Genomic DNA, 25687 nt, shown 5'->3' on the forward strand with positions numbered 1-25687 from the left:
TTTATTCGACTTGAGTTCGAGAGTGAAAAACTCTTTCTCCACTATATATATATTGCCCTGGCCAAGGTCTTAGAACTCAGTCTTATAATTCACATAGGATCTCTCCTCATCTATCAAGGTCGATAGATTCCATGTAGGTGCATACCCTACTCCTACAGTGAACCTACTGCAGCCAATCTACACTACAAGGACCCATATGACTAGAGACAATGTATATGTGCAGTCAAACTACAATAACCTCACTATGAGTAGCCGAAGTACCGCAGGTCAAAGGACCAGTCACACTACTGCAACATCAAGCAAGTCACTGACGAGTGGATAGACATCCAAGTGACTTCTTGTCTTGGTCACGCTAAGTACCCTTGTTCTCTAACAAGCACCTGCACTCTCACTTCAGTGTCCCTACACTGTGGACTCGAGTCTCGTCCATCCATAAGGAAAGCGATCTGTGCACTGATCTTATCGAATCGATCACCGTCCTTATGATGATCCATTGATCAGGAGCATTTAGAAATTAATCACCAATGATACATGGCTCAAATTCTCAACTCTTGAGAATATGTATCATCATCTTATTAATTTCTTGGACGATTCATAGACACATAAATAATATGAACGAAAAAGATGCCCATTTATTATTCAATAATAATAAAGTCAAGTACAAATTTATGTCCTAGAATTAATAATGTGTCAGCCTGATTGGCTTCTAGGGCATACATCTAACAAAGATGGGATTGACCGCTTCAGATTTTAGGAGTTGATGTTTCGCTGTATTTCAATTCAGTAAAACCTTGGCCAGGGTAAACCAAGTGATAGGTCACTTGATTTGATTAATTGAAATACACTATGGATTACCGGACCCAGAGTTCGACAGTCCACTCTGAGGTCATCTTGAGCATCGATGGTCATAGGATGAATTATGCAAAAATATATGTCTAGGTTCTTGAATGTTGCTTTGCATATTCGACCTATCCGGACGTCGGGTATCATTGCTAGATGGTCACCTCGATTAGTGCATGGAGTAGTCCATGTACTACCGGCTTAGTGTTCGAACCTATCGGAGTCACGCACATTAGTCAAGCTAAGTAGGAAGGTCTTGACCCAATTTAATTAAGAATTAAATTGTGGGTCATTTGGAATTTGGTTCTGTCTATGTTCAGCTAGCACTGAACATGAGGTACATGCTAAATTTCATGGATGAACAACTAATTAAGTCTGTATTTCGGGTCAATCAAGTTTCAATTAATGTAATTGAACTTGATCAGGACTCAATTGTTGAGATTGGATTTGATTGGGTCTAATTAGTGTAATTGGTCGATCATGATTTAATTGGATTTAATTTCGTATTTGTTCTGATCTAAGTCGGACTTGGATCGAGCCGAAACTGGACCTAATTGAATCTCCATGAGTCGGACTCATGTGGAATTTTTTCGGGTCAAAAATCATTCAAATAGGCTGTCAATTTGGTTTAGAACCAAATAGGCTTGCTTTATTAAAATGGGCTAACCCATTTCCTATTTGACTAATCCCATTTAAATGGTTACGGCTGACTGTTTTTAAACTCCTGGACCCATGGACCACTTCATGGACCCTTAAGATTTTGTGAACCGCGATGGAAAAGAATGCCTGGGAGAAAACAGAGCCTCTTCCTTGGTTCAGCACCCGCGCCACGTCTGCCTCCGGCCGCTCTGCCGTCTGGACCAATGTCCGATTTTGAACCGGCTACATTCCGGTTAAATTTGATTTTTGAAATCCGGCTGTTATCGAATGATGGATGATTTTTCCCGTTTGTTTTTGAAACAAACGTTATGAATTTACATTTAAATCGTAAAGACAGTCATTACTCCTCTTAAATCCTCTCTGCGTTGGCCTATAGATAGACCAACGTTTTCCTCTTGAATACAGAAATGAATCAGAGAGAAAAAGAGTGGAATCTGTCTGTGAAATTTTGGAAGAAACTTCACAGACAGAGGCTTCGGTGGGATTTTCTAAAGGAGAAGAGGAAGAGAGAAGAAGTGGTCCTTCTCTCTCAATCTTCTCCCAGTGGCAAGCATTCAGATCCGGCTTTCTAGTCTCCTCTCTTCTCCTCTGCGATCGTCCAAATTGAAGCTCTCGGGTTGGAAACGGGAGAGAAGGAAGAAGAAGAAGGAGAAGAAAAGAAAAGTGTTTCTTCTAGGGTCCTTTTTGCAAAAAGTGGTTTTGCAAAATACAGATATCGTCCAACCTTCCTACGAAGCTCGACGTGCGCGCGAAGTAGAGGGCTTGCAGATCCAGGCCTTGCGAGCTACTTCAGGATCTAGATCCAGATTCTTACCTCGACCAACTTCCGCTGCGGGCTTGAGGTAATTTTACATAAGTATTTAAATTTATAATTGTTATAAAAAAAATTAAAACTATTTTCATGCCTGGCGTTCGATTTTATCGGACAACTCGGAAATTTTTCCTTCAACTGGTATCAGAGCCAGGTTGGCCGATGGAATTGGCCTATAATATAGAATTATGCATGATTTAATTTTTAAATTTAGATTAGATCTAGATTTATTGATAAAATATCAATCTTGTGCTGAATTATAAGGTTGTCCTGCTATAAGGTTAACCCCTTATAGTGAAAAGGTTGTCCTAGCACAAAATTGAGATTAATTTGTATCATAAAATAAATAGTTTATTTTTGTGAAATTATGCATAATTGATGTTTATGAAATTTCAGTTTTAAATTTATTATGACCACAAAATTTAAATATAAATTGTTTATATTTGGAATAAATTGACACCTTGAATCCATGATCATAATGCATTTAATAAAGAATTAAATGTTGAATTTAAAATTTAAAATTTGAATTTCAAATAAAGATTTAAAATTCAAAATTTGAAATTCGAATTAAAATTTAAATTTGAACATGGGATTTGGGGCATGGGTTAGCACAATCAGATTAGTTGACTAGGTTAGACCTAATCATGAAATCAAATTGAAATGGACTAACTTAAGAAATGATTTAATCTAATCAATAGTTGAACTAGACTAAATCAAGGTTTATAAAATGATCAAACTCAATAGTTGTAGTTTATCATATCCAAACATTTCAATTGGATCTGATTGTGGCTCAGTGGTCGAGCCCGAGTTCCCAAGGATAACCTAAATCAACTTGATAAACCAATTGGTGTCTAAGGTAAGTCGGCATTTGATCATGGTTTTTAATTGGGGCTACCTCTTACCTGGCCAACATAGTTGGTGTCTAGGAAAGAGGTTAATGGCGTAACCCTCCCATGATCTCTCTTACCTGGCCAATTTGGTCGATCAAGTTTTGATTAAGGTACCTTGAGACTTGGCACTCACCCATGCCATTAAGAAAAATCAGTGTGACTGATTTAGGTGTCTAATAGACCAATAAGAGCTAGTCCTCTATATGATTTGGTGAAGTCAGTGGGAGGATTTAGAATTATCGGTCAGTGTTACATATCATTTAAAATCCTCTAAATTATTAGGTCCTTAAAATGATAAAGTTATATAGATAACTAGATCATAGCCTCCCATTAAGGTGAATGATAATGGGTCCAATATTACAGTTGAACATGCAGGACGCTTCCGTCTGGTGTTCCTCTGAATACTGGAATTATCCTTCATTATATGATAGCTTTTTGAGCTATCTAATTGTGATTAGGTTGGCCGAGCCTTCCTCGGGCCTGATCATACATTAGGTAGTGTCATCGAGTTAGTTCATTAATGGTTGGACCTAACCAGGATTTTCAGTGGAGGCCTCCGCCTACTGATTACCACTGGGGCAAAATTGATTACTAGAAATTGTTTAGAGAAAAATTGGTAATGTACCTACCCTTAGATGCACATGGGTTGGCCGAGCCTTCCTCGGGCCCGTATGCAGTCTATGCGGATTCTAGTACCCACTAGGGAATTAAAGTAATTCCTCGAATTAAAGGTAGAGGCTATTAATTCGATTAAAATAGTGGGAGAAAACTTTAGACTAAAGTCCAAGTCTTTAGGATTAAATAAATCATATACTGATTAGTTGGGTTTTTTTTTATTTTTCAGATATGGCTAACTCATTGTCCCTCCGAACACTATTAGACAATGATAAGCTTAATGGACCTAACTTCGATAGCTGGTATCGAAAGATGAAAATAGTATTAGAGCATGAGCGGATCCTGTATGTGATATCGGATCCTGCACCTGAGGAACCTGCAGCCAATGCACCACGTGCAATCAGAGACGCTTATCAGAAGTGGCTCAACGATCGCACTACAGTGCGTTGCATCATGAGGGCCTCGATGAATGACGAGTTTAGTCGTAAATTCGAGGAAGCGCAGCCAGTGGAAATCCTTCAAATGTTGAAGGAGTCTTTCGGCACACCTGATGATGTTGAACGACATAAGACCTCCTGCGCTATATTCAATGCCCGCATGAGGGAAGGGGCATCGGTCACCGATCATGTATTGTACATGGTCGAACAAATCGATCGCCTAAGTAAACTTGGCTTTCCTTTGCACGAGCAATTGGGCAAGGACGCCATTTTGAACTCACTTCCCAAGTCCTACCTGACCTTCCTTAGTCATTATAGAATGACTAAACCTGAAGTATCCTATCATGGTTTGCTAGGTTTACTGCAGACCTATGAGAAGGATCACCAACTCAAAAAGGAGTCGGTGAATGTGGTAGGTGGGACTTCTGCAGGACTTTCTTCCTTTAAGAAAGGAAAGAAGAAGAAGGTGCAGAAAGCTCGTGCTGGGGTCTCTAAGCCCAGCCAGACTAAGAAGCATAAAGCCGATAAGAGCAAGGCAGAGTGCTTCTTCTGTAAGAAGATGGGTCATTGGAAGCGGAACTGTCCGGCTTACATAGCGTCCCTTGATCCAAACAGGCCTAAGAAGAAAAAGCAGCAAACAGTTGCTGCACAAGGTAATTATATGATAACACCTTGTAATTTTTCAATTTATGATTCTACCACTTGGGTATTGGATACCGGAAGTCCAATTAATATTTGCAATTCGTTGCAGGGACTTCAAGTTAGTAGAAGATTCAAGAATGACGAAGATTCCTGAACGTTGGAGATGGAAGATCAGTTCCAGTCCTAGCTTTAGGAGTCATTGAGCTTGTTTTTGAATCTAGAGTAGTCATATTAGATGATTGTCATTATTGTCCAACATTTTTAATGAATGTCATCTCTGTAGGCCTTTTGGCCAAAAATGGTTATTGTTTATCAATAAAAGAAAATTTTTGTGATATCATTTTGAATGGTATTAAAATTTTTCGTGGACAATTGAAATATGGCATTTATACTCTATCACTGCCTGTGAATGTAATGTACACCTCTAATAAACGCCCTAAGTTAGATAATGTCAATGAAGCCTATTTGTGGCATTGCCGGTAGGTCACATAAATAAAAACAGGATAAACAGGTTAGCCCAACAGGGCATTTTAGAAATCAATGATTGTGAATCCTGTGAATTCTGGGTAAGATGACCAAGTCACCTTTTTCTGGAAAGGGTGAACGAGCCAGCGATGTTCTTGGCCTCATACATACTGATGTATGTGGACCTATGAACGTAAGTGCCAAAGGTGGTTATGCCTACTTCATAACCTTCACAGATGACCTATCCAGGTATGGGTATGTCTATCTGATGAAGCATAAGTCGGAATCATTTGAAATGTTCAAACGTTTCGTAATGAAGTAGAAAAACAGACTGGAAAGAGTATTAAGATCCTTCGGTCAGACCGAGGAGGAGAATACCTTTCCGGTGATTTCTTGACTTATCTAGAGGAGAATGGGATTCTCTCACAATGGACCCCTCCAGGAACACCTCAGCACAATGGTGTATCCGAAAGGAGGAATCGAACTCTGTTAGACATGGTTCGATCCATGATGGGGTTTACTAGTCTGCCTGTATCTTTTTGGGTTATGCTTTAGAGTCTGCGTGTATAATACTAAATAAGGTTCCAAGTAAGTCTGTTGAGAAGACTCCATATGAGATATGGACTGGGCGTAAGCCGACACTTTCATACCTTAGGGTTTGGGGATGTCCGGCTTATGTTAAACGTTCTCAAACTGACAAACTTGGTCCTAGGTCCGATAAGTGTTATTTTGTAGGGTACCCCAAGGAAACTAGGGGTTATTACTTCTACCTTCCTAATGAACAAAAGGTGTTCGTAGGACTTAAGGCAACCTTTTTGGAAAAAGAATTCCTTAGTGAAGGAATTGTTGCCTCTAAGGTTGAACTTAGTGAAGCTCAGCAGATGGAAGATTTAACACAATCTACTGAACCCACAGAACCGGATTCGATTAGATCAAACCCGGAGCCCAATGTAGAAGCACCATTAAGGCGATCAGGTAGAGTACCGCGTCAAGTGGACAGATACTATGGTTTCTTGGTCCAAGACGCAGATCCCATTGAGCTCGATGAGAACAATGAGGATCCGATCACCTATATGGATGCTATGCAGAGGTCCGACTCTGAGTTATGGCTTAATGCCATGAGATCCGAAAGAGCTTCTTTTCCCTTGCTTCCTTGCGACTGAAAGGAGGAATGGAAAGGGCTTTCTTGCTGCCAAAATCTCAAAGAAAAGCATAAAAAATTCGTAGCCCCTTTGAACCCCTCTTTTATGGTGTGTGGATAGAGATGAGCTCCTAAATTTTAGGAGCTCATTTATCCCATTGTGAATTCAAAATAGGAGGGGTGTGGCCCCTCCTTTTTCCCTCACGCCACCAGCCAAGGGAGGGGCGTAGGCTCCTCCCTCTTCTCCCATTTTGTTACGCCCCACTCAATCTAATTAAGTGGGGAGGGTTGGGTCCAAGTGCAAGGATTCAATCCTATTCAAAATAGGATTTGCACCCATTTCAATTTCCTCCAAATCCTAATCTAATTAGATTTAATTGAACCATGACTCAATTGAACTCTTCAATCCTAATCTAATTAGGAGTCTTTTAATTAATTAGATTAAAATTAAAATTAATTAGGACTTAAGAAAATCCCAATCTAATTAGGACTTATTAAATTTCAGCCCTAAGGTAATTAGGACTTTAGAAATTCTACTCCAAGTAGGACTCTAATTTAATTTGAAATTCTAATCCAATTAGGACTCCAAGGATCCTACTTCAAGTAGGACTCAGGATCAAGTCCAATTAATTAAATTAAATTGCAATCCGATTGCAATTATTTCTTCTTCAACTCACTAACTCTTAGCGGGTTAACCAATTATCAATCAAATTGATTATTTGTGATTCCTAATCACAATTCAACCATCGGATCGGTCAATATATCTAATATGTGTAACCCCATAGGTTCTATTCTGACTGGTAGTGAGATATATTGCGATCTCTATCACAATATCATTGAATACACCTTTCAATGGGTTGAAACAATTTCAACTCAACTCACCAGGATCATCGACCATCAAGATGGTCCCTGTGAGTCTCACTATCCACCAGTGACACCTAGCAGTATGTAGTGGCTACCCAGCAGAATAGAATGATGATCTCTAGGTGCAGTTATTATATGATACAGTCTTCTATTGTGGATCCCTATAGAACAGAGGTCATGGATAACTCGTCAAACCCCGTCGTCTGTCATATATCTAGATTTATTCGACTTGAGTTCGAGAGTGGAAAACTCTTTCTCCACTATATATATATTGCCCTGGCCAAGGTCTTAGAACTCAGTCTTATAATTCACATAGGATCTCTCCTCATCTATCAACGTCGATAGATTCCATGTAGGTGCATACCCTACTCCTACAGTGAACCTACTGCAGCCAATCTATACTACAAGGACCCATATGACTAGAGACAATGTATATGTGCAGTCAAACTACAATAACCTCACTATGAGTAGCCGAAGTACCGCAGGTCAAAGGACCAGTCACACTACTGCAACATCAAGCAAGTCACTGACGAGTGGATAGACATCCAAGTGACTTCTTGTCTTGGTCACGCTAAGTACCCTTGTTCTCTAACAAGCACCTGCACTCTCACTTCAGTATCCTACACTGTGGACTCGAGTCTCGTCCATCCATAAGGAAAGCGATCTGTGCACTGATCTTATCGAATCGATCACCGTCCTTATGATGATCCATTGATCAGGAGCATTTAGAAATTAATCACCAATGATACATGGCTCAAATTCTCAACTCTTGAGAATATGTATCATCATCTTATTAATTTCTTGGACGATTCATAGACACATAAATAATATGAACGAAAAAGATGCCCATTTATTATTCAATAATAATAAAGTCAAGTACAAATTTATGTCCTAGAATTAATAATGTGTCAGCCTGATTGGCTTCTAGGGCATACATCTAACAAAGATGGGATGACCGCTTCAGATTTTAGGAGTTGATGTTTCGCTGTATTTCAATTCAGTAAAATCTTGGCCAGGGTAAACCAAGTGATAGGTCACTTGATTTGATTAATTGAAATACACTATGGATTACCGGACCCAAAGTTCGACAGTCCACTCTGAGGTCATCTTGAGCATCGATGGTCATAAGGATGAATTATGCAAAACTATATGTCTAGGTTCTTGAATGTTGCTTTGCATATTCGACCTATCCGGACGTCGGGTATCATTGCTAGATGGTCACTCGATTAGTGCATGGAGTAGTCCATATACTATCGGCTTAGTGTTCGAACCTATCGGAGTCACGCACATTAGTCAAACTATGTAGGAAGGTCTTGACCCAATTTAATTAAGAATTAAATTATGGGTCATTTGGAATTTGGTTCTGTCTATGTTCAGCTAGCACTGAACATGAGGTACATGCTAAATTTCATGGATGAACAACTAATTAAGTCTGTATTTTGGGTCAATCAAGTTTCAATTAATGTAATTGAACTTGATCAGGACTCAATTGTTGAGATTGGATTTGATTGGGTCTTAATTAGTGTAATTTGGTCGATCACGATTTAATTGGATTTAATTTCGTATTTGTTCTGATCTAAGTCGGACTTGGATCGAGCCGAAACTGGACCTAATTGAATATCCATGAGTCGGACTCATGTGGAATTTTTTCGGGTCAAAAATCATTCAAATAGGCTGTCAATTTGGTTTAGAACCAAATAGGCTTTCTTTATTACAAAATGGGCTAACCCATTTCCTATTTGGCTAATCCCTTTTCCATTTAAATGGTTGACGGCTGACTGTTTTTAAACTCCTGTGACCCATGGACCTTTAAGTTCATGGACCCTTAAGATTGCTTGTGAGCCGCGATGGAAAAAATGCCTGGGAGCAAAATAGAGTATTCTCCATCCTTGGTTCAAAGCCACGCCGTGCCATCGTCTAGCCTCCGGCCGCTCTGCCGTCTGGACCAAATGTCCGATTTTGAACTGGCTACATTCCAGTTAAATTTGATTTTTGAAATCCGACTGTTATCGATGAATTGGATGATTTTCTCCACGTTTATTTTTGAAACAAACGTTACGAATCTTACATTTAAATCAATAACGGCAGCTCATAACTCCTCTTAAATCCTCTCTACGTTGGCCTATAGTAGACCAACGTCTTTTCCTCTTGAACAGAGAATGAATCAGAGAGAAAAAATTAGAGTGGATTCTGTCTGTGAAATCTTTGGAAGAAACTTCACAGACAAAGGCTTCGGTGGGAGTTTTCTAAAGGAGAAGAGAGAAGAGAGAAGAGTGGTCCTTCTCTCTCAATCTTCTCTCCAGTGGCAAGCTCCAGATCCGGTTTGCTGGTCTCCCTCTCTTCTCCTCTGCGATCGGTCCAGAATCGAAGCTCTCGGGTTTGGAAATGGGGAGAGAAGGAAGAAGAAGAAGGAGAAGAAAAAGAAAGTGTTTTCTTCTAGGATCTTTTTGCAAAAGTGTTTTTGTAAAAATACAGATATCGTCCAACCTTCTTGTGAAGCTCGACGTGCGCGCGAAGTAGAAGGACCTGCAGATCCAGGCCTTGCGAAGCAACGTTCAAAGATCTAGATCGGTCTACCTCGACCATCTTCTGCTGCGGGATGGAGGTATAGTTTATATATTAGTATGTTTAAGATTTATAATTGTTATAAAAAAAATTAAAAACTAATTTCATGCCTGGCAGTCCGATTTTATCGGACAACTCAGGAAATTTTTCCCTTCAACTGGTATCAGAGCCAGGTTGGCCGATGGAATTGGCCTATAACATCCTAGAATTATGCATGATTTAATTTTTAAATTTAGATTAATCTAGATTAATGATAAAATATCAATCTTGTGCTGAATTATAAGGTTGTCCTGTATAAGATTAACCCCTTATAGTGAAAGGTTGTCCTAGTACAAAATTGAGATTAATTTGTATCATAAAATAGATAGTTTATTTTTTATGAAATTATGCATAATTTATGTTTATGAAATTTCAGTTTTAAATTTATTATGACCACAAATTTAAGTATAAATTGTTATATTTGGAATAAATTGACACCTTGAATCCATGATCATAATACATTTAATTAAGAATTAAATATTGAATTAAAATTAAAATTTGAATTTCAAATAAAGATTTAAAATTCAAAATTTGGAATTCGAATTTAAAATTTAAATTTGAACATGGGATTTGGGGCATGGGTTGCACAATCAGATTAGTTGACTAGGTTAGACCTCATGAAATCAAATTGAAATGGACTAACTTAAGAAATTGATTTAATCTAATCAATTGTTGAACTAGGAACTAAATCAAGGTTTATAAAATGATCAAACTCAATAGTTGTAGTTTATTCATATCCAAATATTTCAATTGGATCTGATTGTGGCTCAGTGGTCGAGCCCGAGTTCCCAAGGATAACCTAAATCAACTTGATAAACCAATTGGTGTCTAAGGTAAGTCGGCATTTGATCATGGTTTTTAATTAGGGCTACCTCTTTACCTAGCCAACATAGTTGGTGTCTAGGAAAGAGGTTAATGGCCGTAACCTTCCTATGATCTCTCTTACCTGGCCAATTTGGTTGATCAAGTTTTGATTAAGGTACCTTGAGACTTGGCACTCACCCAATGCCATTAAGAAAAATCAGTGTGACTGATTTAGGTGTCTAATAGACCAATAAGAGCTAGTCCTCTGTATGATTTGGTGAAGTCAGTGGGAGGATTTAGAATTATCGGTCAGTGTCACATATCAATTAAAATCCACTAAATTATTAGGTCCTTAAAATGATAAAGTTATATAGATAATTAGATCATAGCCTTCCATTAAGGTGAATGATAATGGGTCCAATATTATAATTGAACATGTTGGACGCTTCCGTCTGTGTTCCTTTGAATACTGGAATTATCCTTCATTATATGATAGCTTTTTGAGCTATCTAATTGTGATTAGGTTGGCCGAGCCTTCCTCGGCCTGATCATACATTAGGTAGTGTCATCGAGTTAGTTCATTAATGGTTGGACCTAACCAGGATTTTCAGTGGAGGCCTCCGCCTACCTAATTACCACCTGGGGCAAAATTGATTACTGAAAAATTGTTTAGAGAAACAATTGGTAAATGTACCTACTCTTAGATGCACATAGGTTGGCCGAGCCTTCCTCGGGCCCCGTATGCAGTATATGCGGATTCTAGTACCCACTAGGGAATTAAAGTAATTCCTTGAATTAAAGGTAGAGGCTATTAATTCGATTAAAATAGTGGGAGAAAACTTTAGACTAAAGTCCAAGTCTTTAGGATTAAATAAATCATATACTGATTAGTTGGGTTTTTTCTTTATTTTTCAGATATGGCTAACTCATTGTCCCTCCGAACGCTATTAGACAATGATAAGCTTAATGGACCTAACTTCGATAGCTGGTATCGAAAGTTGAAAATAGTATTAGAGCATGAGCAGATCCTGTATGTGATATCGGATTCTGCACCTGAGGAACCTGCAGCCAATGCACCACGTGCAATCAGAGACGCTTATCAGAAGTGGCTCAACGATCGCATTACAGTGCGCTGCATCATGAGGGCCTCGATGAATGACGAGTTTAGTCGTAAATTCGAGGAAGCGCAGCGAGTGGAAATCCTTCAAATGTTGAAGGAGTCTTTCGGCACACCTGATGATGTTGAACGACATAAGACCTCCTGCGCTATATTCAATGCCTGCATGAGGGAAGGGGCATCGGTCACCGATCATGTATTGTACATGGTCGAACAAATCGATCGCCTAAGTAAACTTGGCTTCCTTTGCACGAGCAATTGGGCAAGGACGCCATTTTGAACTCACTTTCCAAGTCCTACCTGACCTTCCTTAGTCATTATAGAATGACTAAACCTGAAGTATCCTATCATGGTTTGCTAGGTTTACTACAGACCTATGAGAAGGATCACCAACTCAAAAAAGAGTCGGTGAATGTGGTAGGTAGGACTTCTGCAGGACTTTCTTCCTTTAAGAAAGGAAAGAAGAAGAAGGTACAGAAAGCTCGTGCTGGGGTCTCTAAGCGCAGCCAGATTAAGAGCATAAAGCCGATACAGAGCAAGGCAGAGTGCTTCTTCCTGTAAGAAGATGGGGTCATTGGAAGCGGAACTGTTCCGGCTTACATAGTGTCCCTTGATCCAAACAGGCCTAGAAGAAAAAGCAGCAAACAGTTGCTGCACAAGGTAATTATATGATAACACCTTGTAATTTTTCTGTTTATAATTCTACTGCTTGGGTATTGGATACCGGAAGTCCAATTAATATTTGCAATTCGTTGCAGGGATTTCAAGTTAGTAGAAGATTCAAGAATGGCGAAAGATTCTTGAACGTTGGAGATGGAAGATCAGTTCCAATCCTAGCTTTAGGAGTCATTGAGCTTGTTTTTGAATCTAGAGTAGTCATATTAGATGCTTGTCATTATTGTCCGGCATTTTTGATGAATGTCATCTCTGTAGGCCTTTTGGCCAAAAATGGTTATTGTTTATCAATAAAAGAAAATTTTTGTGATATCATTCTTAATGGTATTAAAATTTTCGTGGACAATTGAAACTGGACATTTATACTCTATCACTGCCTATGAATGTAATGTACACTTCAAATAAACGCCCTAAGTTAGATAATGTCAATGAAGCCTATTTGTGGCATTGCGGGCTAGGTCACATAAATAAAAACAGGATAAACATGTTAGTCCAACAGGGCATTTTGGAAATCAATGATTGTGAATCCTGTCTTCTGGGTAAGGATGACCAAATCACCTTTTTCTGGAAAGGGTGAACGAGCCAGCGATGTTCTTGGCCTCATACATACTAATGTATGTGGACCTATGAAACGTAAGTGCCAAAGGTGGTTATGCCTACTTCATAACCTTCACAGATGATCTATCCAGGTATGGGTATGTCTATCTGATGAAGCATAAGTCAGAATCATTTGAAATGTTCAAACGGTTTTGTAATGAAGTAGAAAAATAGATTGGAAAGAGTATTAAGATCCTTCGGTCAGATCGAGGAGGAGAATACCTTTCCGGTGATTTCTTGACTTATCTAGAAGAAAATGAGATTCTCTCACAATGGACCCCTCCAGGAACACCTCAGCACAATGGTGTATCCGAAAGGAGGAATCGAACTCGGTTAGACATGGTTCTATCCATGATGGGGTTTACTAGTCTGCCTGTATCTTTTTGGGTTATGCTTTAGAGTCTGCGTATATAATACTAAATAAGGTTTCAAGTAAGTCTGTTGAGAAGACTCCATATGAGATATGGACTGGGCGTAAGCCGACACTTTCATATCTTAGGGTTTGGGGATGTCCGGCTTATGTTAAACATTCTCAAACTGACAAACTTGGTCCTAGATCATATACGTATTATTTTGTAGGGTACCCCAAGGAAAATAGGGGTTATTACTTCTACCTTCCTAATGAACAAAAGGTGTTCGTAGGACTTAAGGCAACCTTTTTGGAAAAGGAATTCCTTAGTGAAGGAATTGTTGCCTCCAAGGTTGAACTTAGTGAAGCTCAGCAGATGGAAGATTTAACACAATCTACTGAACCCACAGAATCGGATTCGATTAGATCAAACCCGGAGCCCAATGTAGAAGCACCATTAAGGCGATCAGGTAGAGTACCGCGTCAAGTGGACAGATACTATGGTTTCTTGGTCCAAGACGCAGATCCCATTGAGCTCGATGAGAACAATGAGGATCCGATCACCTATATGGATGCTATGCAGAGGTCCGACTCTGAGTTATGGCTTAATGCCATGAGATCCGAAATGGAATCCATGAAAATCAATAATGTATGGACACTAGTTGATCCAACTGAAGGGATAAAACCCATAGGGTGCAAATGGATCTTCAAAAAAAAGAGAGGCGCAGACGAAAAGGTGGAGACCTATAAAGTCCATCTGGTTGCCAAGGGATATCGTCAGCGTTATGGTATTGACTATGACGAGATTTTTTTCCCTATGGTAATGCTAAAATCTATTCGGATCATGTTTGCTAAAGCAGCATATATGGATTATGAAATCTGGCAAATGGATGTGAAAACAGCTTTTCTAAATGGAGAGCTGGAAGAAGAGGTGTATATGATACAACCTGAGGGTTTCACATCCATAGACGAGTCCAAAGTATGCAAGCTACAAAATTTCATTTATGGACTTAAGCAAGCTTCTCGAAGTTGGAACATACGTTTCGATAAAACTATCAAAATGTATGGCTTTGTTAAGAACGAAGAAGAACCTTGTGTCTACAAGTGGGCTAACGGTTCATTGATCACATTCCTTATCTTGTATGTGGATGACATTCTCTTAATTGGGAATGACATTCCTGCATTACAGAATGTGAAACTCTGGCTGTCATCACAGTTCTCCATGAAGGATTTGAGAGAAGTATCCTACATCCTAGGGATGAAGATCTATAGAGATAGATCTAAGAGGTTGCTTGGATTGTCCCAATCTGTACATCGACACTATGTTGAAGCGGTTCAACATGGAGAATTCCAAGAAGGGCTATCTTCCGATAGGCCAAGAAATTTCTCTCTCTAAGAAAAATTGTCCGACAACTTCCGAGGAAAGAGAGCGTATGAGTAGAATCCCATATGCTTCTGCAGTAGATTTTATCATGTCGCCATGACATATACAAGACCGGATGTTGCTTACTCACTAGCAGTAGCGAGTAGGAATCAATCTGATCCTGATGAGAACCATTGGAAGGTGGTGAAAACTATTCTTAAGTATTTGAGAAATACTAAGGACCAATGGTTAATCTATGGAGAATCTGACTTAAAACTTGTGGAGTTTACAGACTCTAGTTTTCAGTCAGACCATGATGACAGTAAGAGTATGTCAGGATTTGTGTTTACCCTGAATGGAGGAGCAGTCTGCTGGAAAAGTTCCAAGCAGCATTCAGTAGCCGATTCCGTATGCGAAGCAGAGTATGTTGCTGTATCAGATGCGGCAAAAGAAGCTGTTTGGATCAAGAAGTTTGTAAATTAACTTGGTGTTGCTTCCTCAATCAACGGTCCAGTTCTTTTGTATTGTGACAATACTGGAGCCATTGCACAAGCAAAGGAGCCAAAGTCTCACCACAAGACGAGGCACATTCTGCGTCGCTACCACTTTGTACGAGAGATCGTGGAACGAGGTGACGTCAATCTTCAGAAGATCGATGAAAAGGAGACCTAGCTGACCCATTCACTAAAGCCCTTCCTGTAAAGGAGTTCGATTATCACAAATCGAAGATGGGTATAAGATACTGTACAAATTGGCTTTAGTCCAAGTGGAAGTTGTTGGGAATTGTGTCCCAAAGCCAATTTTTTAATTGTAAGAAATTGGATTATGTATATATTTTATTAAAATGAATAAAAATTTATTCTGGCAATTTTTTATTCATCACAAGTGTTACATCTTCAAATTGAACTCCTGTGTATTGTGATGAAGTCCTTAGGACTAATTTAGTGGATAAAGGAGGTTTTAACATTTAGTCCTTAAACCAGTTCGCGACCAAATGATAAGCTGTCAATTGGACGATAGTTATGTCAAGTATAGGTCGTTGTGTGCCATTTAGTTGGTTGTCCTCTTAAATCAAGGAGTGTGGAGATACTGTTGGCATACAAGTGAGATGTAGGAGTACATCGTCGCTGAACAGTGACTCACCTGCGTAGCACTCCACTGTCGAGAGTTAGCTCGCAAAGCGTATGGGCATAAGTACCCCTTAGACCTGAGACTGTCATGGTGACTTGCAAGCAACTCACTGTACTTAGGCACTGAATGACCTGATTTTCTAATTTAGGGATCGGAAGGATGCTGGGTGCAGTCAAGTACTCGCGAAGTCTGTGTATGAGTCAAGATGGGATTGACCGCTCCAGATTTTAGGAGTTAATGTCTCGCTGTATTTCAATTCAGTAAAACCTTGGCCAAGGTAAACCAAGTGATAGGTCACTTGATTTGATTAATTGAAATACACTATGGATGATCGGACCCAGAGTTCGACAGTCCACTCTGAGGTCATCTTGAGTATCGATGGTCATAGGGATGAATTATGCAACAACCATACGTCTAGGTTCTTGAATGTTGCTTTGCATATTCGACTTATCCAGACATCGGGTATCATTGTTAGATGGTCACCTCGATTAGTGCATGGAGTAGTCTATATACTACCCGCTTAGCGTTCGAACCTATCGGAGTCACGCACATTAGTCAAGCTAAGTAGGAAGGTCTTGACCCAATTTAATTAAGAATTAAATTGTGGGTCATTTGGAATTTGGTTTTGTCTATGTTCAGCTAGCACTGAACATGAGGTACATGCTAAATTTCATAGATGAACAACTAATTAGGTCTGTATTTTAGGTCAATCAAGTTTCAATTAATGTAATTGAACTTGATCAGGACTCAATTGTTGAGATTGGATTTGACTGGGTCTCAATTAGTGTAATTGGGCTCGATCACGATTTAATTGGAATTTAATTTCATATTTGTTCTGATCTAAGTCGAACTTGGATCGAGCCGAAACTAGATCCAATTGAATCTTCCATGAGTCGGACTCATGTGGAATTTTTTCGGGTCAAAAATCATTCAAATGGGCTGTCAATTTGGTTTAGAACCAAACAGGCTTGCTTTATTACAAAATGGGCTAACCCATTTCCTATTTAGCTAATCCCCATTTCTCATTTAAATGGTTGACGGCTGACCTGTTTTAAACTCCTGTGGACCCATGGACCCTTAAGCTCATGAACTCTTAAGATCCAGGCCTCATGGACCCTTAAGCTCATGGACTCTTAAGCTCGACGTGCGCGCGAAGTAGAGGGCCTGCAGATCCAGGCCTCACGAAGCAACGTTCAAAGATCTAGATCCGGTCTACCTCGACCATCTTTCGCTGTGGGATCGAGGTATGGTTTACATATTAGTATGTTTAAGATTTATAATTGTTATAAAAAAATAATAATAATTTAAAACTAATTTTCATGCCTGGCGTCCGATTTTATCAGATAACTCGGAAAATTTTTCCTTCACTCTTTGCTTTCAAGAGTCGACTCATGTGTAGCAGGAGTCGACTCATTGCTTTCAACAATCGACTCATGTGTAACGGGGGTCGACTCATTGCTTTCAAGAGTCGACTCATGTGTTTAGTGAGTCATCCTTTGATCCTGGCAGCATAACAGAGTTAGCTTTGAATTAATTCTGGGAATAATATATGGTTAATCAGCTAACATGCCATATACCATTGGAAATCTCTACTCCTCCAGTTTCCAACGTACTTGATCTCGTGCCATTTGAAGATCCCTAGAGAAAATTATGGCATTTTTACTACTGCACGTCTGGACTAGCAGCGCCCAGCGAAGTGCATTTACTTTGGTCTTTTTCCAACACATAGTTTCATTTCCCTAAGTGTCTTTTGGTATTTCTAAATATTGGAACATGTAACTAGACTCCCATCAATGTGTTTTAGCACTGTTTTGTCTTACCTATGCTTGGAGGGATGTTCCAATATAGCCTATCAAACTAGTACATGAATGAAATGAAAAATAGAGTTGTTATTTTCAGAATTCCTTTCCAGCGAGCCTTTCTTGCTTTTGTGAGTTGAGTGGCATCCTCCTCCCAATCAAGCGTGTGGCTTGGTCGCATCGAGTGGAATCTGCGATTAGTAGCGTCGAGTGGCATCCGCTACCCCTGGTTGAGTGGCATCCCAGGATTATCTTTTTCTTGGTTGAATCCTTTTGGTTTGGCCAAGACTTGCAGGTTTCAGCCTGCATCATCTTGGGGAGAGGATGTACATGTGGGTTGCACCGAAATTGTGTGTATGCTTGTCTCTTTATATTTTTGCTTCTGCCATCATTCATTCTTTGCTTCAGCGCCTTAGCTTTCAGATTGAAACTAGAGTTTATCCGCTGCATTTAATTAAAAAGTTTTAAAACCCAATTCACCCTTCTCTTGGGTTGCATATCTAGGCAACACTATGGGCGAAGCTTGGCATGCGACTATCTAATTCCAGCGCCAATCATCCTCAAACCGATGGGCAAATGAAAGTGGTGAATCGAAGCCTTGGCAACCTTTTTTGCTGCTTGGTTCATGATCATGTGACATCTTGGGATCTAATTTTGCCACATGCCAAGTTCGCCTACAACAGCTCCATCAATCGAACCATTGGCCTATCCCCATTTAAAGAATAAAATTCAGATTAGATTCTTTGAGAAAATTGAGTGTTATACATGAGAGAAGTGATTCCTTTCTTCCTTGGTGCAACGCAAAGAGGGATTGAAGGGGTTTTGGTGAGACGCCATCTTTCCTTCATGCCAACTATGGATTGAGTGAGGGTGAGACTTTCTCATTCACTCTATACTTATCCTTATCCTTTGATCATGCCATACCCTTTCATTTAAGAGTCCTTGTGACAGAAGGACTCTTTCTCTTATCTCATATCGAAGCCATATTTCATGCCAACAAACAAAATCCCATCCTCATGCCATACAAGCCCATCCTTCAAAGAAAAGGAGAAAATAAAACACAATAATTCTTACGAAACAACTTTCCTTCTCATGCCAACAACTTCCCTTCTCACGCCAATAACTCCCTTCCTTCATCACGCCACCACATTAGGAGTCCAAGTCCATTAGGACTCCTCCAATTAGCCACCCTCATCTGATTTAGTCAAAACACATCAAGCCTAATTGCAACCCAATCAAAGTAGGCCAAACCCAATCAGATTTGGGACCCAATCAAACTCCATCCGCCCCTAGTCCAATCAAGCGCAATCCCAATTTCAGTGGCCAACCATTGAACCCAATTGATCTAATTGATCATGCTCTTCATCTCCTTCTTTCTTTCCCCTTTCACAAGAAACCCTAGCCGCCATTGAAAGGGAGAAAGAGAGAGAGAGAGAGAGAGATCAACTGCCACCATCTCCAAGATTCAGCAACCTTCCCACCCCCGTCCTATGTCAGAGTGCCCTCGACGGTCGAGGTGAAAGCTAGTTCTAACGTCCCCACCGAAGGTGCAAAGACATCTGGAATAGGTACAGAAGTATAGGCTCCCCAAGATGGGCTATCAAAGATGAGAATATGATCGGCGTATCCGGCAAAGTACGGACGACCTCTGAAACTGTTGCAAGACCTAGAGTGGCCATAAGAGCAACCATTGGAACGGACTTAGAGGCATCAATCGGGAGCGCTCCCTGGTCGGCCTCTATGGCAAGGGAACGGACAGAGAGGGAAAAGGCAGCGATCACATCCATCTCTAGTGATTTCCATCTAACAAGCATCTCCTCGGCTCTGGCAATGGAACCTAATGTGACAGAAGTGCCGGCCTCGACAACATTTGAGCTTGTTGTTGCCTTCTTCCTCCTCCTGCTTGCGGAGGGACTAGCCTCTCCATACCTCCTCTTGCTCGAAGAGTTGAATAGCTTAATTTCCTCGAACTTAATCACTGCAAACTGATAGTCAACTTTAAAGACCACACAATAGCACGTATCTAGTAGGATAGTGATTACGGCTATTGATCCACAGGGACTGGGATACAGTTGTTTTCTTAAAAATATTTAAAAATGAGAGTTTGTGAAGAAAATTAAACTAAAAAATTTAATAAAAATGCAATTGATAATGATATGAGTAGAAGGAACTTAGGGCAAGGAATTCACCACTAACTCAACAACAATGGTTAATTATATTTTATTTCATTCTTGGGTTTTTATGCAAATTGGCTACAAGCCTAATAAGCATTCAAATAGAAATTCACAAAAGTAATTTAGAAATAATTCATCTTCAGTTGGCATGTAATGTCTACCCTAAACTAAGGTGGAAGCATACTGGATCTTTCTTAAACATGAATTATCTTATATTTACTTAGTGATCATGAAGAACAATTGTATAAACATCATACTTAAAATCATAGAATCTAAATATGAGATGAAAAGATATTCATTATGATCAAAGAAGTTTATGCAATTCCAAGAACAGAAATAAATAAATACAAAAATCGTTGTTGCCTTTGTTAGGGCAGCATCCAGCCCTAGTGAAGAGATCAGGCTTTTATGGAGAATTGAGTAGTGGCAGCAACGCACAGGGAGTCCATCGCGACTACCTTCTTTTCCTCCACGTCTACTCCCCTCTTATCATTTCATTTCTTCTTTTCGTGGGAAGTAATTCCCAGAATACCCAAAGTACTCTCTCACCTGAACACTCTGTGGGATTTGGCCTATGAAGAGTGTTGGGATCAGCCCCCGGTGGTGAAGAAGGAATGAATTCTCGAGGAGAACTCTCCTCCTCTTATAGGCTCGGCATCCCCTCTTTCTCTTCCTCTCTGGTTGTTCCGATAAGGATGTGGAGGTTCGAGTTGATCCGGTCGTGAAAGTCGGTGAGCTGGGAAGGGAGATGCGTTGGCTGAAGTCGGCTTGATCCTTGGCTGCAGGGGATGGCGAGGACATGGAGAGGATCTCGGACGGCTGCTAGCTTCCAGACGCTATGAAGATGAGCTGATGAGCTTGGGACGTTGTGAGGCTTGGTTCTGTTCATGGGAGACCTGTGAGGATAGGCGTGGGAAGTTTGCTGGGATTTGAGTTTATCCCGTGAGAGGATGCTCTGTTCCGTGAAGCTTGGATGGAATGCTTGATTCGAACGGGATGAAGGCTGGGAGATGACCTTATCCGGAAGAGAAATTCTATTTTGATCCTTTGATGCGGATGCTAAGATTTGCTGGGAGGAGAGCATACGGTTGCTGGATGGCTGGAAGATTATCCAGAAGTTGGGAGGAAAAACTTGGATGCCGTGAAGCTCGGAAAGATGAAGCTGAATCGTGGGATGATTGCGGACGAAATCTGGGAGGAGATGACGCTGGGAAGAAAACGGAATGAAAGAGCTGGGGTTAATCGGGATGATAGCAGACGTGGGCGTTTGAGATCAATGGCTCTATTTTGAAGCTAAAATAGGGGATGCGGAAGCTAAGAACGTCGAATAAGGATGCAAGTTGAGATTGAAGGAAGGTTGAGATCCGATTTTGGGATGCTGCCGATGGTTGGATGCGGCTGGGAGGAAATCCGGATGGGGTCTGGATTCGGTTGAGAACGTGGATGAAGATAAAGTTTGTTTGCTTGGCATGCATCACGGGAGAAGCTGGCAGATGTCCGGAAGAAGAAAAGATGAGCTGGGAGCAATCCTTCACGGGTGGAAGCGGTTTTAGTTTTGTTCGTGGGACGGAGAAACAGGTGATTCGGTCTATACTCGGTTCTGGATGAATGTCGTGAATGCATGGGAGCTGCGAGCGTTGGGAATTCTTTTGGCTGGGAACATGTCCACTCGGCTAGGAACATATCCATTCAAGACTATTTGGCTGGGGAGAGGTTCATGTGGCTGGGAAGTTCAGGAGGAATCACGTGAAAGGTGGAATGCTGGGAGGAAATTGGATACGGCGGACGGCTTGGTTCTGGCTAGGACACGGAGCAGGGGAGGACATAGAAGCTTGATCTTTAAGCACTTAAAGGGTGACGTGGATATGGGTTCAGCTGCAAACGCGACCTGCACACATTAGTTCAGACATCATCCTAATTAGTTCGACTTGACCTGCACACATTAGACTCGATTAATAATTAAATCAAACTCGAATTAATTTATTAAAATGCAATGATGAGGGTAACACATCTTCTTATGTTTAAATTTAGAATATGTGTATAAAAATAATGATAAGTGCTATGAGTAAGAAGTTAATTTATGCATTATTTAGCACTTATCACACCCCCCAACCTACGTTTTGCTAGTCCTCGAGCAAAATAATAAAATAGAAAAAGAAATTAACTCACTTTCGCAGGAATCGCGATTGCATTTACCGTATGCGATAAGGCTTTAAACCCCTAGATGGCCCTAGTGGACGAGTTTTCTCTCGTGAGGGTTTCCGGCTCAGATACCCACAAATTGTTGTCTCTACCCAAAGAATTTATTTTACTGTTTTATAAAATCTAATTTCAAATGTATAAGTGCTAATAATTTCGAAAGCACACAAAGTTTTAATTACTAAGTCAGCCCAAATTTTAGGTTAGTATGCAACTTAAGTTGAAGTCATTAATGATGACCCAAAGATTGATTCAAAGATTGATTTTGACGATCACAAAACCTTGAAGTATAAATACTAATGTTTGTGTTGCAAGGAGAAAGATATTTATTTTGCAAGGAACATAGCAAGTTGGAAGAATACAAGAAGGCCTCCAAAGTTCTCAAGAAAAGTTGGAAGAAAGCTACAATTCATTGGCCCAAGCTTCAAGTTCAAAGAATTCAAGTTGAAGGAGCAAATTCAAAGAAAAATTCAAAAGAATAGTCCTCGAGTCGACTCCTGGAAGTTTCGAGTCGACTCTGGCACTCTAGAGTTTCAAGGAACAGTGCTCGAGTCGACTCCGGGACTCTACGAGTCGACTCCGACTGAGAACAAACAAAAAGACAGAGAGTTGATTTTCTGCGCTACAGTGATCTCGAGTCGACTCCCAACTTCAGGAGTCAACTCCCAGCTACAGTGCCGGCAGACTACTATTCACAGATCAACTCCTGTTTCAGCCGAGTCGACTCCTACTTCAGCCGAGTCGACTCGAGCACGCTGGGAGGCATAACGGCTAGTTTTTTCTTGATTCCAACGGCTCTATTTTTGTCTCTAACGGCTAGATTTTTGTTGGGACTCCCTCTAAAGCTATAAAATCAAGAGAAGAGCTAGGGGAGAAGGTATGGAAGTGGGAGAAAACATTTAGGGAAGAGATTTGAAAGAGATTACAAGGAAAATCTTCCATAAGCACAAAAGGGCCATTCAAAGTAAAATAGAGAGAAGAAGAGCATCCAAGTGAATCCCAAAGCTTCCTCTCCATCCGTGTGCTGCCTCGGAGATCCTCTACTTCGTGCAAAATCAGAAGAGGGGGCAAGTGAAGAAGAAGCCGAGTTCCTCCATCTACAAATTAGTTTGAGGGCTTCTTCTCTTTTCTTTACTTATTTACATTTGCTATAATTGCTTATTTGAGAAGCTTGTATTTGATTTAAACTCTTGTTCTAATATATTGTAACTTGATTCAATCAAGGGATTGAATCAAGGGGTTAAGGTTTGTTGGTGAGCCAAAGGGAAAAACCAACGTTGTAAGGTTGTGGTTGGTGAGCCTTTGGGGAAAACCAACCGGGTTGATTGTGAACCCGGAAAACAATCATTGTAAGGTTGTGGTTGGTGAGCCTTTGGGAAAACCAACTGGGTTGGATTGTGAGCCCGTGAAAACAATCGGTTGGTTCTAGTCGATGAGCCTGTGAAAACCGACCGAGTTCGTTGTGATCTCGCAAAACAACAAGTTGGGTTGTGAGCTTGTAAAACAACCGACTGTAATCTAAGGGATTATAGTGAAATTTCCAAGAGGTCTTGGGGAGTGGATGTAGGTGCTGGGGTGCACCGAACCACTTTACATCTTTGTGTTTGTGATGCTTTATCTCTTGTATTTCATGCCTTCCATTCATGCTTGATTGTGTAATATCTCTAGATTTGTTTCTATAGAGTTATAAGTGATTTGCTTAGCTTTCACTCCATTCTTACCATACACATAGATTAAAATTGATCATACAACTATAAGTTAATGTTAGATCAATTGCACCCTAAAGCCATAGTATAATTGCTCTAGCTTAATCTTCCACTGCTTTACTTGTAATTGCCTAGAGCTTAAGTAAATAACATCTTATTATTCCGCTGCATTCTATTCAAAGTAAAAATTAGGGAACATAATTTTTAGAAAACCCAATTCACACCCCCTCTTGGGTTGTCACCTTGGGCAACAAGTGGTATCAGAGCAGGTGCTCAAGATTAATTGTTGATCTCACGATCAAGAGCCAAAGATCATGACAACTCAAATAGATAGTTTTCTAGGAGAGGGACAGTTAATTGATAGGCCTCCACTGTTTAATGGCATAGACTACACATATTGGAAAGCACGCATGCGCATTTTTATTCAATCACAAAACTATTATTTATGGAAAATCATAATAAATGACCTTCACACACTCTCTCAAACTATTAATGAAAAGGACTTAGCACAATTGAATGCTAATGCTATGAACATATTATATTGTGCTATTCATGAAACGAAGTTTAATGAAATTTCTGCATGCTTATCTGCTAAGGAGATCTGGGATACTTTAGAAAATATTTATGATAAATCTCAGATTAGCTCACATGTGCTTCAATTGCATACTAACAATGAGATTGCAGAATCCTCCACAGTAGCCGAGTCGACTCCCAGTTTGTCCGAGTCGACTCCTAGAGAAGAACAGTCTGAAAGGCAGAGACACAGTCTTGAAGACCCTGTGAACGAGTCGACTCCAAGTAGTTCCGAGTCGACTCCCAAGTTAGCCGAGTCGACTCCGACAAGGCCCGAGTCGACTCCGAGGCAGAACAATTCAAAAGACAGAGAATCATCTTTTAGGCCTCTGAGAACGAGACGTCTCCCGAAGATCTCGAGTCGACTCTCAAGTCAGTCGAGTCGACTCCAAGTAAACTCGAGTCGACTCGAGGAAGAAATAACAGCAAGAAAATTCAAAAGCTTCCTAAAGTCAAAGAAGAAGAGGAAGCAAGAAGAAAGGAAGAAAGAGATAAAAAGCAAGAAAGCTAGAAGCAACAATGAACTACAAGAGGTAACTAACTTATGTTTTATGGCACTAGAAAATAAAGTAAAATCTGAATCTAGTGAATTTCATGAAGAATTTTCTTATGATGAACTTTTAAATGCTTTCCATGATTTGTATGGTGAATGTAGAAAATTAGCTATGAAAAATAAAAATCTTAAAAAGCTAAATTTGCAAATTTCAAAAGAAAGAAATTCTATTGCTGAAATACAAGACAAACTAAATTCTGAAAATAAAAGCTTAAGGTTAAATTCAGAAGAATTGATTCAGAAAAATCATAGCTTAATCAAAACAAACCAAAACTTGAGTAAAGAAGTTAACCAACTGAAATCTCTTATTAACAAGTTCACTGTAAGTTCAGAAAGATTAAAAATGATGTTTGAAAGCCAACATGCTGATTTTGATAAATCAAAATTTGGCTTGATTCCTTCACTTAGCAATGAATCCCTAAAGAAAAATGTTTTGAATTTATCAAGCAAACCATTAAATAAGATAACATATTTCGAACATGAAAAGAATGGACATAACAACTTTACCTATCGTTCTAACATAATTAAATCAAGTAGTAAAGTTATTACAATTAAACAAATTTGGGTTCCCAAAGGAACCATATGTCCTAACTCTCAAGGACCCAAGCAAGCTTGGGTACCCAAAATAAAAATATGAGGATGTAGACATAGGTGTGCCAAGATACCCATGGAACAAAT

Source organism: Phoenix dactylifera, chromosome 6 (assembly GCF_009389715.1).
Source record: "Phoenix dactylifera cultivar Barhee BC4 chromosome 6, palm_55x_up_171113_PBpolish2nd_filt_p, whole genome shotgun sequence".
NCBI classification, from domain to species: domain Eukaryota; kingdom Viridiplantae; phylum Streptophyta; class Magnoliopsida; order Arecales; family Arecaceae; genus Phoenix; species Phoenix dactylifera.